This window comes from Armigeres subalbatus, chromosome 1 (assembly GCF_024139115.2).
Source record: "Armigeres subalbatus isolate Guangzhou_Male chromosome 1, GZ_Asu_2, whole genome shotgun sequence".
NCBI lineage: Eukaryota > Metazoa > Arthropoda > Insecta > Diptera > Culicidae > Armigeres > Armigeres subalbatus.
Window position 1 is genome coordinate 64,696,333 of NC_085139.1, and position 14,035 is coordinate 64,710,367.

Here is a 14,035-nt window from a genome sequence, read left to right on the forward strand (position 1 = left end):
CCGTGGGCTCAATTTTGAGAAAAATTAACATATTTTAACAGCATAAATATAAGAAAAATGAGTATTTTAATATAATATTTTAGTAAATAACAAATTGAAAATTGTTAGTTTGAAATACCTACGGTGCAAGATCTACTCATATTCTTTGCATCGAGCTAACAATACCCGAAATCGGATGTAAGACGGCGAAAATACGATCAAACACTTTTGCCTATATTTTTCGAGGGTGAACCCAAACTTTTGGCCGGGAATGTACACATTATTTTAGAGAGCCATAACTTATTTAGCCCTGTAATATGTAATCAAAATTCTCGGGAGTATGGAATTTGAATAGAAATGTTTCGTTGATTCATACAAGTTGTAGTCGAAAATCGACAGCTTTTTAGTTATTATCAAAATGCAAATGTAACAAATACGCGATCATCGGCAGTGTACAAATGCTCCGACATCTTCAGTATAAGTAAATGTAGATGCCAAACTGGAATTCAATCCAACAACTTTCAGTATGGTCTGATGTGTAGCTCCGAGCCTTACCACTGAGCTGCAGAAAACTCTGATGAAGTATTACAATTTCAGATTTCGGAAACCAAAGATTTTCTATACTAATTTGATTGATGTTAATATTGAAGTTTAATAGGAGGTCGTCAGTTGCATTCTAGCAAAAATTCCGCTTGAGGCCCTTCCAAAACATTTTAACAATAGCGACTACACCTGATGGTATAAATGCAATATTTCCATTATCAGGCGACAGGTGGTGTTGCTGCGTGTTTGTATCAATGTAATATTGCATATACACTAGTGACATCTGCTGTTCGATATCGTAAGCTTTCAATGTTCCTTCCACACACACGAGGTGGAGAACAGTCTTGAAGAAATTGAAAGTATACAGCTAGAATTTAGTATGGAGGTACAATGAAATCTCTTTTATTGTTTGGAACTGTAAAACAAGTCGTGGATACAAAAAATCTAAAAAAAATCATAAGGGTTGTGTACAAGACACGACCGCCCGACGTAAACTACGTAAAACCGTTTGGTGAAATGAAGAACCTGGCAAGACCCATAATTCATGAATATTACAAAATTGTTCTTTTGATTACTTTTGAGACAACACTGGTGTCGAGCAATATTCAAAACATAAAATTTGTTGGATACGACAATTAAAAATTTACATTTTGAAAGTAGCTGATATATTCATGTAATTAAGTCAAAATTTTTTAATTCTCGAGTTTTATATAATATGAGAAGTTTAGTTTTGTTTGTTTAATTTGTTAGGGGTTTCACTTGAAAAAAATTCAATTTCATTGTTGTTTTTTCTTATTTTTCGAAAAATATTCTGAGTGAGCTTAATTTAATTTGGGTATTTCTATTGCAAATAATAATTTGCACTGTGAATAAAATTAGTTTCGGTTAATATTCTTTTGTATAAAATTTTGGTTCTAAAAAGAACCGATTAACCTTCGATAATGTGCAATTCCAATCCCTAACAGCAAAAATGAAAATTTTAGCTGACTGCTACTGATATCATCCTTCCATTTAAATTTCCTAACTAACCGAAGTTCTGCGTAAGCGTAACTAACCGAAGTTTGTCTCCAGTTGACCAATTTTATATTGTTATTTTTCTCAATGGTACGCATTGGAAATCACTGACAGCACATAACCAAATTCAGAATCTTGATAGAAGATTTTACTGAACGCCAAGAGTGTGCTGGTCACAAGTTGTTGCACTTTGGAAAATCCTCTCAGCTTAACAACATTTTTCCACGGTAATGATGGTAATCCAAAGAATTGATTTACTTTAAATTACTCCATTCACTATCAGCAATTACCGCAGCTCCACCATTGACGACGCGACCAACATCAACGCGGCAGCCGTTGTCGCTTGGACCGCAAGCGGGCAAAATTTTCACTCCAGTGAGGCTGCCGTCCCGACCGTCGCTCCACCATCGTTGACTGCCGCCTATCGCTGTGGGATGCCTTTGTCTCCGCCCGACAATCGCCTCCAATGCTGCCTCAAGGCTACAAATGAAGTATCGTGTCCGCTCTCTGAGAATGCTCGAACGAAAATGACGTGCGCGTATGAGACACGAGTCTTTTATGCACAGAAAAATGGAGCGATGGGCGAAAAGGACCGTAACTTATAACAACCTCATGTCCGTGTTGGGGTTGCAGGATTATTGATTGGGTCTGAATTTTTACTGGGTTTGGAAGGAATTAAAATTTCCACTAGTTTAACGTTGATAATCAAAAATTTCAATAACATTTGCAAATTGGTGGAGAGTTTCCAATTCATTTGATATATAAATCTCAAAAATCCATCAAAAGATAAAGATTATCTTTTAAAATCTTACATGACTACGTGACGGTCCCCAATTTTGAAATTTTCATCTTATACCCTGTATCAGAGTCTCCCCCGTAGTTCACGTCAAAATGCGATCACATTACCAATTTACCATTCATATGAATATATTTACTCCAGCAACTCCCTCCGACGCACGCTTGTGATTCACTTCCGACATTTTTCACTTGGCTGCCACTGATGCCATTCATACGAATTCATATTATATAGAATCTCCCCCCGGGGCGCAATCGTGATTCTGCTACGGACGGCAAAATTATGGCGTCGCCAAGTGGCTAATTTGCTCTTTGAATAATATTCGCCTTGCCTCTTCCTTTGTATAGAATGGTGGCCCTGAGAAGAACCGGTTAATTCTCTCAGCAACTCCGCCGATGCTGGAACCGCTCTCCACGACATTTCAAATGAAATACCTCGCGCGCGCCGGAGAGCAGTTTTCTTATAATCAATAAAGATGGCTCATTAGTCCCGCCTCTTTGTTGTCCGGTATTTTTTTTTTTTTTTTTTTTTTTTTTTTTTTTTTTTTAACGAAGGTAATGGAAATCTGCAAACAGACACCTGGGGAGGCGAACCCAGGTAGTGTGGGGATGGGATCACCACTCCCGACCCACTAAAACCAACTCCTTCCTCTCCAGTCATTCCCCCGGCCCGCAATTAAGCAATACTTCGGGGGATGACTATTGGGCATTGCGCCCCCTCCATGACGTACACAAGTGCACGTATGCGCCTCAACTCTTCGACACTCCCCATGCAACACATTTGCACAAGACACACTGGCACCACATGTGCCCCAACACTCACCTGCCTATGCCGCTTGAATGACTGCAAGGACCAATTTATAAGTACCCTGCAGGGGTACCCCATGCCGCCATCTCACAACATAGACAGTCCTCACTCAGTGTGGTGTTCACCCTGTCCTGCAAACAGGGTGGCACCACTTGTCTACCAAGCCGGAGGCGACCCTAGGTTGGTGGCTCCTATGCCGCTCCTACCTCAGCTACGAGGCAGACCCTTTCATGTCTCCTATTTCTGAGATGCCGCAGAGGCATCAACCCCCGACACTCCTGCCAGTCATAGCGAGACTTTCGTGTCCCCTACTTCTGAGGTGCCGCAGAGGTATCTGCCCCCGACACTCCTGCCAGGCCTAGCGAGACTTCACTCATTCCGTCCCTGACAGCCGGATCACACTACTGCCTAAGCAGCCACTCTGACCATACGTACCATGCGAGTCTAACTTGTGTGCTCGCTCATACATTCAGTCCCAATCGCTTGCACCACTTGTGCACCACTCTCTTTGACATTCAGTCACTCACTCAGTGGGGGTTGTAATACCCCCATCTCCCATTTTTATCCACTCTGTGCACCTCCTGTGCATCGTTTGGGCGTGGAACACCCGGCACGTCAAGCGTGCCTAACACTCACCTACCCGGGCTTTGACACTGTCAATAGGACTCCGTAAGGTACTATGCCGGTAGCACCCACCCATTGACGTTTCGAAGCCCAGGTAGTCCTCAGCCAATGTGGTGGTCTCCCCATCCTGGGACGGGGTCACACCACTACCTTACATGTCTCCGATTTCTGAGGTGCCGCAGAAGCATCAACCCCCCGACACTCCTGCCAGACGCAGCGAGACTTTCGTGTCCCCTACTTCTGAGGTGCCGCAGAGGTATCTGCCCCTGACACTCCTGCCAGGCCTCACCAGACTTCAGTCATTCTAACACTACCGACCATGCGTACCATGCGAGACTTACTTGTGTGCTCACCCATACACTCGGTCCCTCATTCTGTGGGGGTATTACGAGTAATACCCCCAACTCCCATTCGCTTGCACCACATGTGCACCACTTGGGGTGTGTGGGTACCACCCACTGCCACCCGCTTGCCGCCGAAGCAGCCCTCACTCTGTGGAACCTCCACAGGCTCCGTTAACGACCTGGCTAATTGTTTCACCCCCCAGGCCATTCATCCCTTCGGCACGGGTCGCCTGACACCTTGGGATTCGGGGTTAGGGGCTTGTATGCTTTAAGCGGCACACGGTCGCTTGATAAGGTTTGCTTGCGGATATGTGGTTTTTGGGAGGGAATTAACAGCGCCCCCTGTTAACCCCACCACCTCCTAGGCAGAACCCCCTGACTCACAGACGGCTGGGGAGGGGTCGTCAAGCCCTTGGACATGGTCCCTGCTGCCCGGTATGTTGTCCGGTATGACTGCAAATATTGTGTAACCATCACACACCCCCCAAAGGGGCGTGGCTACAGGTTCAACTTTATTGATTAAAAGAAAGCAGCCCTTCCGCGCGCGCGAGCCATTTCGTTCGAGATGTCGCGGAGAGCAGACCGTGGTAGTGATACCACTACCAGTGGTTCGGCATCGGCGGAGCTCCTACCGGAAATTTTATTCCCGGCGATGGTGTGGGTCGCGCGGTCGTCGTCATCAACATTAGCAGCGCTCAGATTGAATTTTCTTGTCTGAAATAGGGGGAATGACGGCTTTGGCAGGTTTTGTTCTATTATTGTCAGGGGGGTTTTTGTTGACCAAATTTTATGGAATTTGGCCACAATATTCTTTGATATGCTATGATATGATATGATATTTGATATGAAGTACTAACGATCGGCTACCATCAATGAAAGTGGCTCTTGGGAGCGTCCACAAATTACGTAACGCTTAGAGGGGTAGGAAGGTTGGGCGAAGTGTGCCGACCCATACATAATTTTCAGATGCTTCATACAAAAAGTGTGATATAGGGGGGTAGGAGGGGGGGTTGAAATGCCCAATTTTTGCGTTACGTAATTAAAGGATCTTCCCTTAAGGTGACTCGGGGAGGCACTACACACTGTGTTATTTTTCCTATCTTTTGTCTCTTTCTAACATTGTCACCTCGTAATTTTGGAGTGGTGTATTTCGGTTTTCAGTTGTTTGATGTAACTGTAAATGTATCAGCATGTAGATTGTGAGTAAGCACGCGCCGGTGATACTTTTTCAAAATCATATTTGTTGTAGAAAAAAATTAAGCATTAATGATAATCAATAGTATCAATAGAATTGGCAAATTGCTGAAGGGTTTCCGAATCGATTGATAAGCAAATGTCGAAAATCCATCGAAAGATAAAGACGCTGTTTGCGTTTGAAATCCTAATTTTTGTGACAGTCTCGAATTTGGAAATTTCCATTTTAAACCCTGTATCTGAGTCTTCCCCTTAGACGAAGTTTACGTGAAAAAATCTGTAGCAAACATCAATACTGCCATACAAGCCATACAATTTTCTTCAGTCATAATGCGAATCAATTGTTTGCATGGTCTCTTTCCGATACTTGCTTGGGATTCAACTACCGACGTTAGGGTTGCGATTTGAATAAAGTTCATCTCGGAACCGATTTCTTTTTCAATCATCAACAGGAAAAATACAAAATTAGTCAAAAAAGTCTCGCGGGAAAATTTCACGTTGTGCCGACAACATCCAAATCGTTGCAAACGCCACATTAGTGAATAAATTGCTGTAGCAATCTTCCGATGACAGCCTATGCTCGGACCGGCACTAATGCTATGATTCCGCTACCGATGCCAAACAATTATGCTTTGTTCTATGAAGAAAGTTCGTCTAATATCAACATTCTCAATCACTAAAATCATATAACTCCGAATTACGCTAGAAAATCTCACCGAAGAATTTTCCAGTTCCTAACGGTTGCACTTTAGGAAAATTATTTCAACTTAACCTTCCTTCCAAATATAATGATGGTCCTGAAAAGAACCGATTAATTGCCACTTATGTGCCTTATTAACAGCAGCCACTGGGCTGCGCGACCGCCATCCGATGATTCGGCTCAACGAACGCCGTCGATTGCCAGATCCGCCGAAGATGGGACACGGATGTAAATGATGTGCTGCTGCTGCCACGACCGCCACCACCACCGACCGAAAAAATTTCATCCGCACCACCACCGCTGAGACAGCCGTTGTCACTGGGACCGCTTCTGGACGCCCTGGTCTGCTCGCCGTGACATCCAGAATGAAAATGACGCGCGCACGCGAAACACGGGGCTTTTTATACACAGGGAAAACGAAGCAGTGTATCAAAAGGCCCGTACCTTACTGCAATCTGATGTCCGTGTTGGGGATTTATGAACGGAATTGAATTTTTCACCCGGTTTGGAAAGAAATAACATTTTCAATAGTTAAACGTTGACAATCAATAGTATCAATAGAATTGGCAAATTGCTGGAGAGTTTCTGAATCGATTGATAAGCAAATGTCGAAAATCCATCGAAAGATAAAGACGCTATTAGCGTTTGAAATCTATCCTAATTTCGTGACGGTCTCGAATTTGGAAATTTCGGTTTTGCACCCTGTATCTGAGTCTTCCCCTTAGACGTAGTTTACGTCAATATTTGTTGCTTTCTGACCTAGCTTTCATGTTGATGCGATGCGTAGTTGATGAGAACGGATGATTTGTCCATACAAGGAATTTCATTTTACTTTAAATGTTGTGGCGCCATCTCGTTTAAACAGCACCTTTGTCTTTGCCTTATTGGGTTTCTAAAAAATAATTTCAGTAAGAACTTCAATAGATTTTTCGAGAACTTTTTTATATCTTTATTGAAGAGGCTTTCGGCCCTAGGCTGGCTCCTAGGTCGAGAACTTAACCATCTTTTGAGGTAGTTTCGGAAATCGCAGAGGTCCAATGAAAATCGAGATCTAAAGAGAGAAATAAATTTCATTTGAAATAGAGAATGTTGATATATTTTGAATTGATCGATTGCAATGAATAATAGTTCAGCTATCTTTTCGGACATTTCACGACCCGCCCGATCAACACGCGTCTCATACGAACACACAATCAAACACCCATCTAATAAACATGGGATAGATCTCATATCTAGTCTCCAGTAGCCTTGCTAGCAAAGGCGTAGGATTGCCAATCCGGAGATGGCGAGTTCGATTCTCGGTCCGATCTAGAATGTTTTCGGGTTGGAAACATTCTCGACACCCAGGGCATAGTGTAACCATTGTACTTGCCGCACAAGATACATACTCATGCAATGGTGGGCATAGAAAAGCTTTCGATTAATAGCTGAGGAAATGCTAATAGAATACTAAGTTGAAAAGCAGGCCAAGTTCCAGTTGGAATGTAGAGCCATTGAAGAAGAAGAAGAAGAATATTTCATATATTAATTCTATTGAACGTGTTTACGAGAAAGACAAAACACAAAAATAATCGATAAATGTTATGAAGAAACTATTATTAATTAAATGTCAGTCAACCCTCCATGAGTAATCATCGACTCAGGTAAATTTAGATATGCGGAACAGATAATCCTTGGAATCTGTGTGATGGAATCACAACAATTCAGAACACATGTTTTGAATACGGTATGATTTGTTTCCATGAGCCGTGAGCTTCCGTAAGATTATTGACAAAACTACTAATGAAACATTGTGGCTTCAAAACTATTTATGGATCATTTTGGAAAAACACGTAGGCCAAACAAATGATTTATAAAAGCATTAATAAACATGAGAATATTTGAGCTAATTTAGCTTATGCTTACTGTTGAAAACTCTCTTATTTCCTAGACAACGCTGTTGATCATTTTTGTAACAATCAATAGTACAACTTATTGTTTACCGAATCTTTACGCTCAAATAGCATACAACTATGTAATAAACTACAATGGATATATGTCATTCATTTTATAATGTAAAACAATTTATTAAGTTTTTGAAATGTTCCTACACAAGGCCTACATTCAAGTTTCCCTTCCTTTCCACCTAAACATTCTGGCCAAGCCCCATTTTTCTGAATGAAGAAGTCCTTTTATCCACCCTCGTAAAAGATTAACGGCTTTTTATACAAAACAACCCGTAACTCGCGAAACACTAAAGCAAGGATCAAAAGATAACTTTCTCGCTTACAGAACCATTACCTAGCAAAAGAGGCCGCATAGTGCGCCTAGAGTATGGAAATACCGGATAAGAAACCAAGTCGAGGGCGATCTATAATCGGTAAAACTCGGCTCGGTGCTTTGTACAATCGGGAGTTCCCGGCTTCGGTGCTAGGCTAAACGTCCTAACACGGTGCTGATGGTTAAAAACAGACACCGATAGCGGTGTTGCACTCGTCGAGGTGCTTACTCATTCGTCAGGCACCGCACTAGAGTGGTAAGTTTAATGCATTTGGTGGTGTGTTTAAAAATCGTTCCCGGTGCGGTGCGGTGTTTGGACATGCCTGCTTGGCCAGCTGTTGAAGATCCGGTCTTTGATCCTCAACCCGCACATCTGCAGTCTGAGTTCCAAGTTTTTCGACAAAGGATCTCTCCACAGCTGGATCTTCTAGTCGACGCGACGTATGATGAATCGCCCTACAAACCTGTACTTCCACCGTTGAACCCGAGTAATCAGTGGTCGGATCTCGCCAATTCTAAGATGATGCTAAGATTCGATATTAGCGCTGCGTCCATTCCGAACATGAAGAAAGTACTTACTTGATACTTGATGGGCTACAGCTCTTCAATGGACCTACGCCGAATGGAGTATCCTTCTCCACTGGACTCAATCCTGGGCCAATTGCCAGTCGCCCTGAACATTGAGCGCCCTCAAGTCCTCTCCAACTGCAAAAAGCCATCGTGTACGCGGCCTTCCTCGAAGCCTGCGGCTTCTTCCGGGTTCTCTACTAAACATTATCTTCGTTTGACGTTTTTCCGGCATACGAACAACGTGACCAGCCCACCGTAGGCTGCCGTGTTGTATAAGCTTAATAATATCCAGCCCTCTATACACCTGGTACAGTTCGTGATTCATGCGACGCCGCCAGATACCATTCTCCTGTTTACCGCCGAGTATTGTCCGTAGCACCTTACGCTCAAATAGCCCTCCGATCAGCCTCATTCAGCGTCCACGTTTCATGGCTGTATAAAGCCACGGGAATAATCAGAGTAGTATACAGCGCGAGTTTTGTTTTCTTTTGCAGGCTACGAGACTTAAGCTGGTTACGAAGTCTGTAATAAGCCCTATTTGCAGCTGCAATACGCCTTTTCACCTCTCGGGTAACATCATTATCGTACGTCACTAATGTTCCAAGATACACAAATACTTCTACCACTTCAAATTTTTCACCATCCAGCACCATTTCGCTACCACCACCACTAATGAACCCACGTTGATTGTCAGCGATCATGTACTTCGTTGACTGGTATTAATCGTGAGTCCATTCCTCGCTGTCTCCCTCTTAAAAGGCACAAAAGCCTCTTCCACGGCAGGGCGATCAATCCCGATAAGATCGATATCGTCCGCAAATCCCAGGAGCATATGCGATCTTGTGATAATGGTACCGGTTCTTTGCACACCAGCACACCTAATCGCTTCCTCGAGCGCTATATTGAACAGTAGATTTGAGAGCATGCATCACCCTGCTTTAATCCGTCTAAGGTAACAAATGACGTCGATATTTCATCCGCAACCCTTGATTTCGATCCGTCCAACTTTATACGAATCAGCCATATCAGTTTCGCCGGAAAACCATGTTCAAGCATAATTTGCCATAATTCATTCCGTTTCACTGAATCGTACGCTGCCTTGAAATCAATAAACAGATTATGTGTCTGCAAGTTGTACTCCCGGAATTTATCAAGGATTTGTCCCAGGGTAAACATTTGATCCGTCGTTGATCGGCCTTCATGAAAACCTGCTTGGTATTCGCGACAAAAGACTTTTCAAGCGGTCTCAATCTGTTGAACAAAATACGGGACATAATTTTCTACGCAGAATTAAGGAGAGTTATTCCTCGGTAATTGGCGCACTCCAGTCTGTGCCCTTTCTTTAAGAGAGAGAGCAAATGAGGCCGTCCAACCAGCTAGCAGGCATTTCCTCGTCTTCACATATTCTCGACATAATATGGTGCAGAACTTCTTAAAGCTGCTCACTGCCATGTTTGAAAGTTCAGCTGGGAGCTGGTCTTTCCCCGCAGCCTTATTGTTTTTCAGCTCTTTAACAGCTTTTTCAACCTCATCTAGTGTAGGTGATTCCACAGCTTGTCCATATTCGCTAATATTTATTCTGTTCACCGATGCACCGTCAATTCCACTATTCCGCATGTCGGTCTGCTCCATTTTTCCCTGCGCCTCGCTAATCACTTGTTCTTAATATTCTTTCTTCTAGCTGCGGTGGGTACGTTTTTCGGCTGCTCTTGCTTCATTGTACCGATATCTATACGATCGAGTACACGACACCAACATCCGGCTTCTGGCAACGTTTTCCTCGTCTGTGACTCTCTGACACTCCACATCGAACCAACCTGTCCTGGATCGCCTCTGTGCAGTGCCTACCACTTCTCGTGCTGTTGTGCTCAGCGCTCCATGGATCGACTCCCATAGATCGTTGATGTTGTCGCTAACGTTGATTGCACTTATCCGTTCTGTCGTAAATTCGGCTGTAACAATGTCCCAGCCGAATTTATGTAAAGTGAGCGACTGAAACTACGCTCCGCTCATCAACACTTCTATTACAAGACTGACTGACAAACACCCAGGCACGCACGACCACTCAACTTAAATTTTGACTGTTGATACACGCTCTAAACAATTTAATAAGATTTAAGTATAATACATACTCAAGTTTTTTTTCTTTTCTAACCGGTGCTAATTACTCTACATTCTCCTTCTCCCCTACTCTACGCAAAAATCTCCAGAGTTTATCATTCGATAAATAACAACTCCCGATTTTTAGCAAAAGCTTACCAGGCCCAAAAAATCATTCAAGAATCAAAGACAGAAAATGTTTTAAAAATTGCCAAAGCACGGTTCACTTTACACATTCTACCTCTCGATCTACAGCAAAAGTTGATTTTGTTATGCCATTATGGGTTGAGCTTACCAGGCTCAAGAAAACATGCAAGCATCAAAACCAGAAAATGTATAAAACCGTCAAAGCACGGTTCACTTTACATATTCTACCTCTTGATCTGCAGCAAAAGCTGATTTCGTTATGCCATTATGGGTTGAGCTTACCAGGCTCAAGAAAACATGCAAGCATCAAAACCAGAAAATGTATAAAATCGTCAAAGCACGGTTCACTTTACATATTCTACCTCTTGATCTGCAGCAAAAGCTGATTTCGTTATGCCATTATGGGTTGAGCTTACCAAGCTCAAGAAAACATGCAAGCATCAAAACCAGAAAATGTATAAAATCGTCAAAGCACGGTTCACTTTACATATTCTACCTCTTGATCTGCAGCAAAAGCTGATTTCGTTATGCCATTATAGGTTGAGCTTACCAGGCTCAAGAAAACATGCAAGCATCAAAACCAGAAAATGTATAAAATCGTCAAAGCAAGGCTCACTTTACATATTCTACCTCTTGATCTGAAGCAAAAGTTGATTTTGTTATGCCATTATGGGTTGAGCTTACCAGGCTCAAGAAAACATGCAAGCATCAAAACCAGAAAATGTTTAAAATCGTCAAAGCACGGTTCACTTCACATATTCTACCTCTTGATCTGCAGCAAAAGTTGATTTCGTTATGCCATTATGGGTTGAGCTTACCAGGCTCAAGAAAACATGCAAGCATCAAAACCAGAAAATGTATAAAATCGCCAAAGCACGGTTCACTTTACATATTCTACCTCTTGATCTGCAGCAAAAGTTGATTTCGTTATGCCATTATGGGTTGAGCTTACCAGGCTCAAGAAAACATGCAAGCATCAAAACCAGAAAATGTATAAAATCGCCAAAACACAGTTCACTTTACATATTCTACCTCTTGATCTGCAGCAAAAGCTGATTTCGTTATGCCATTATGGGTTGAGCTTACCAGGCTCAAGAAAACATGCAAGCATCAAAACCAGAAAATGTATAAAATCGCCAAAGCAAGGTTCACTTTACATATTCTACCTCTTGATCTGCAGCAAAAGCTGATTTCGTTATGCCATTATGGGTTGAGCTTACCAGGCTCAAGAAAACATGCAAGCATCAAAACCAGAAAATGTTTAAAATCGTCAAAGCACGGTTCACTTCACATATTCTACCTCTTGATCTGCAGCAAAAGTTGATTTCGTTATGCCATTATGGGTTGAGCTTACCAGGCTCAAGAAAACATGCAAGCATCAAAACCAGAAAATGTATAAAATCGCCAAAGCAAGGTTCACTTTACATATTCTACCTCTTGATCTGCAGCAAAATCTGATTTCGTTATGCCATTATGGGTTGACCTTACCAGGTATAAAATCGCCAAAACACGGTTCACTTTACATATTCTACCTCTTGATCTGCAGCAAAAGCTGATTTCGTTATGCCATTATGGGTTGAGCTTACCAGGCTCAAGAAAACATGCAAGCATCAAAACCAGAAAATGTATAAAATCGCCAAAGCAAGGTTCACTTTACATATTCTACCTCTTGATCTGCAGCAAAAGCTGATTTCGTTATGCCATTATGGGTTGAGCTTACCAGGCTCAAGAAAACATGCAAGCATCAAAACCAGAAAATGTTTAAAATCGCCAAAGCACGGTTCACTTCACATATTCTACCTCTTGATCTGCAGCAAAAGCTGATTTCGTTATGCCATTATGGGTTGAGCTTACCAGGCTCAAGAAAACATGCAAGCATCAAAACCAGAAAATGTATAAAATCGCCAAAGCACGGTTCACTTTACATATTCTACCTCTTGATCTGCAGCAAAAGTTGATTTCGTTATGCCATTATGGGTTGAGCTTACCAGGCTCAAGAAAACATGCAAGCATCAAAACCAGAAAATGTATAAAATCGCCAAAACACAGTTCACTTTACATATTCTACCTCTTGATCTGCAGCAAAAGCTGATTTCGTTATGCCATTATGGATTGAGCTTACCAGGTATAAAATCGCCAAAACACGGTTCACTTTACATATTCTACCTCTTGATCTGCAGCAAAATCTGATTTCGTTATGCCATTATGGGTTGACCTTACCAGGTATAATATCGTCAAAGCATGGTTCACTTCACATATTCTACCTCTTGATCTGCAGCAAAAGCTGATTTCGTTATGTTATAATGGGTTGAGCTTACCAGGCTCAAGAAAACATGCAAGCATCAAAACCAGAAAATGTATAAAATCGTCAAAGCACGGTTCACTTTACATATTCTACCTCTTGATCTGCAGCAACAGCTGATTTCGTAATGCCATTATGGGTTGAGCTTACCAGGCTCAAGAAAACATGCAAGCATCAAAACCAGAAAATGTATAAAATCCCCAAAGCACGGTTCACTTTACATATTCTACCTCTTGATCTGCAGCAAAAGCTTATTTCGTAATGCCATTATGGGTTGAGCTTCCCAGGCTCAAGAAAACATGCAAGCATCAAAATCAAAAAATGTATAAAATCGCCAAAGCACGGTTCACTTCACATATTCTACCTCTTGATCTGCAGCAGAAGCTGATTTCGTTATATTATTATGGGTTGAGCTTACCAGGCTCAAGAAAACATGCAAGCATCAAAACCAGAAAATGTATAAAATCGTCAAAGCACGGTTCACTTTACATATTCTACCTCTTGATCTGCAGCAAAAGCTGATTTCGTAATGCCATTATGGGTTGAGCTTACCAGGCTCAAGAAAACATGCAATCATCAAAACCAGAAAATGTATAAAATCCCCAAAGCACGGTTCACTTTACATATTCTACCTCTTGATCTGCAGCAAAAGCTGA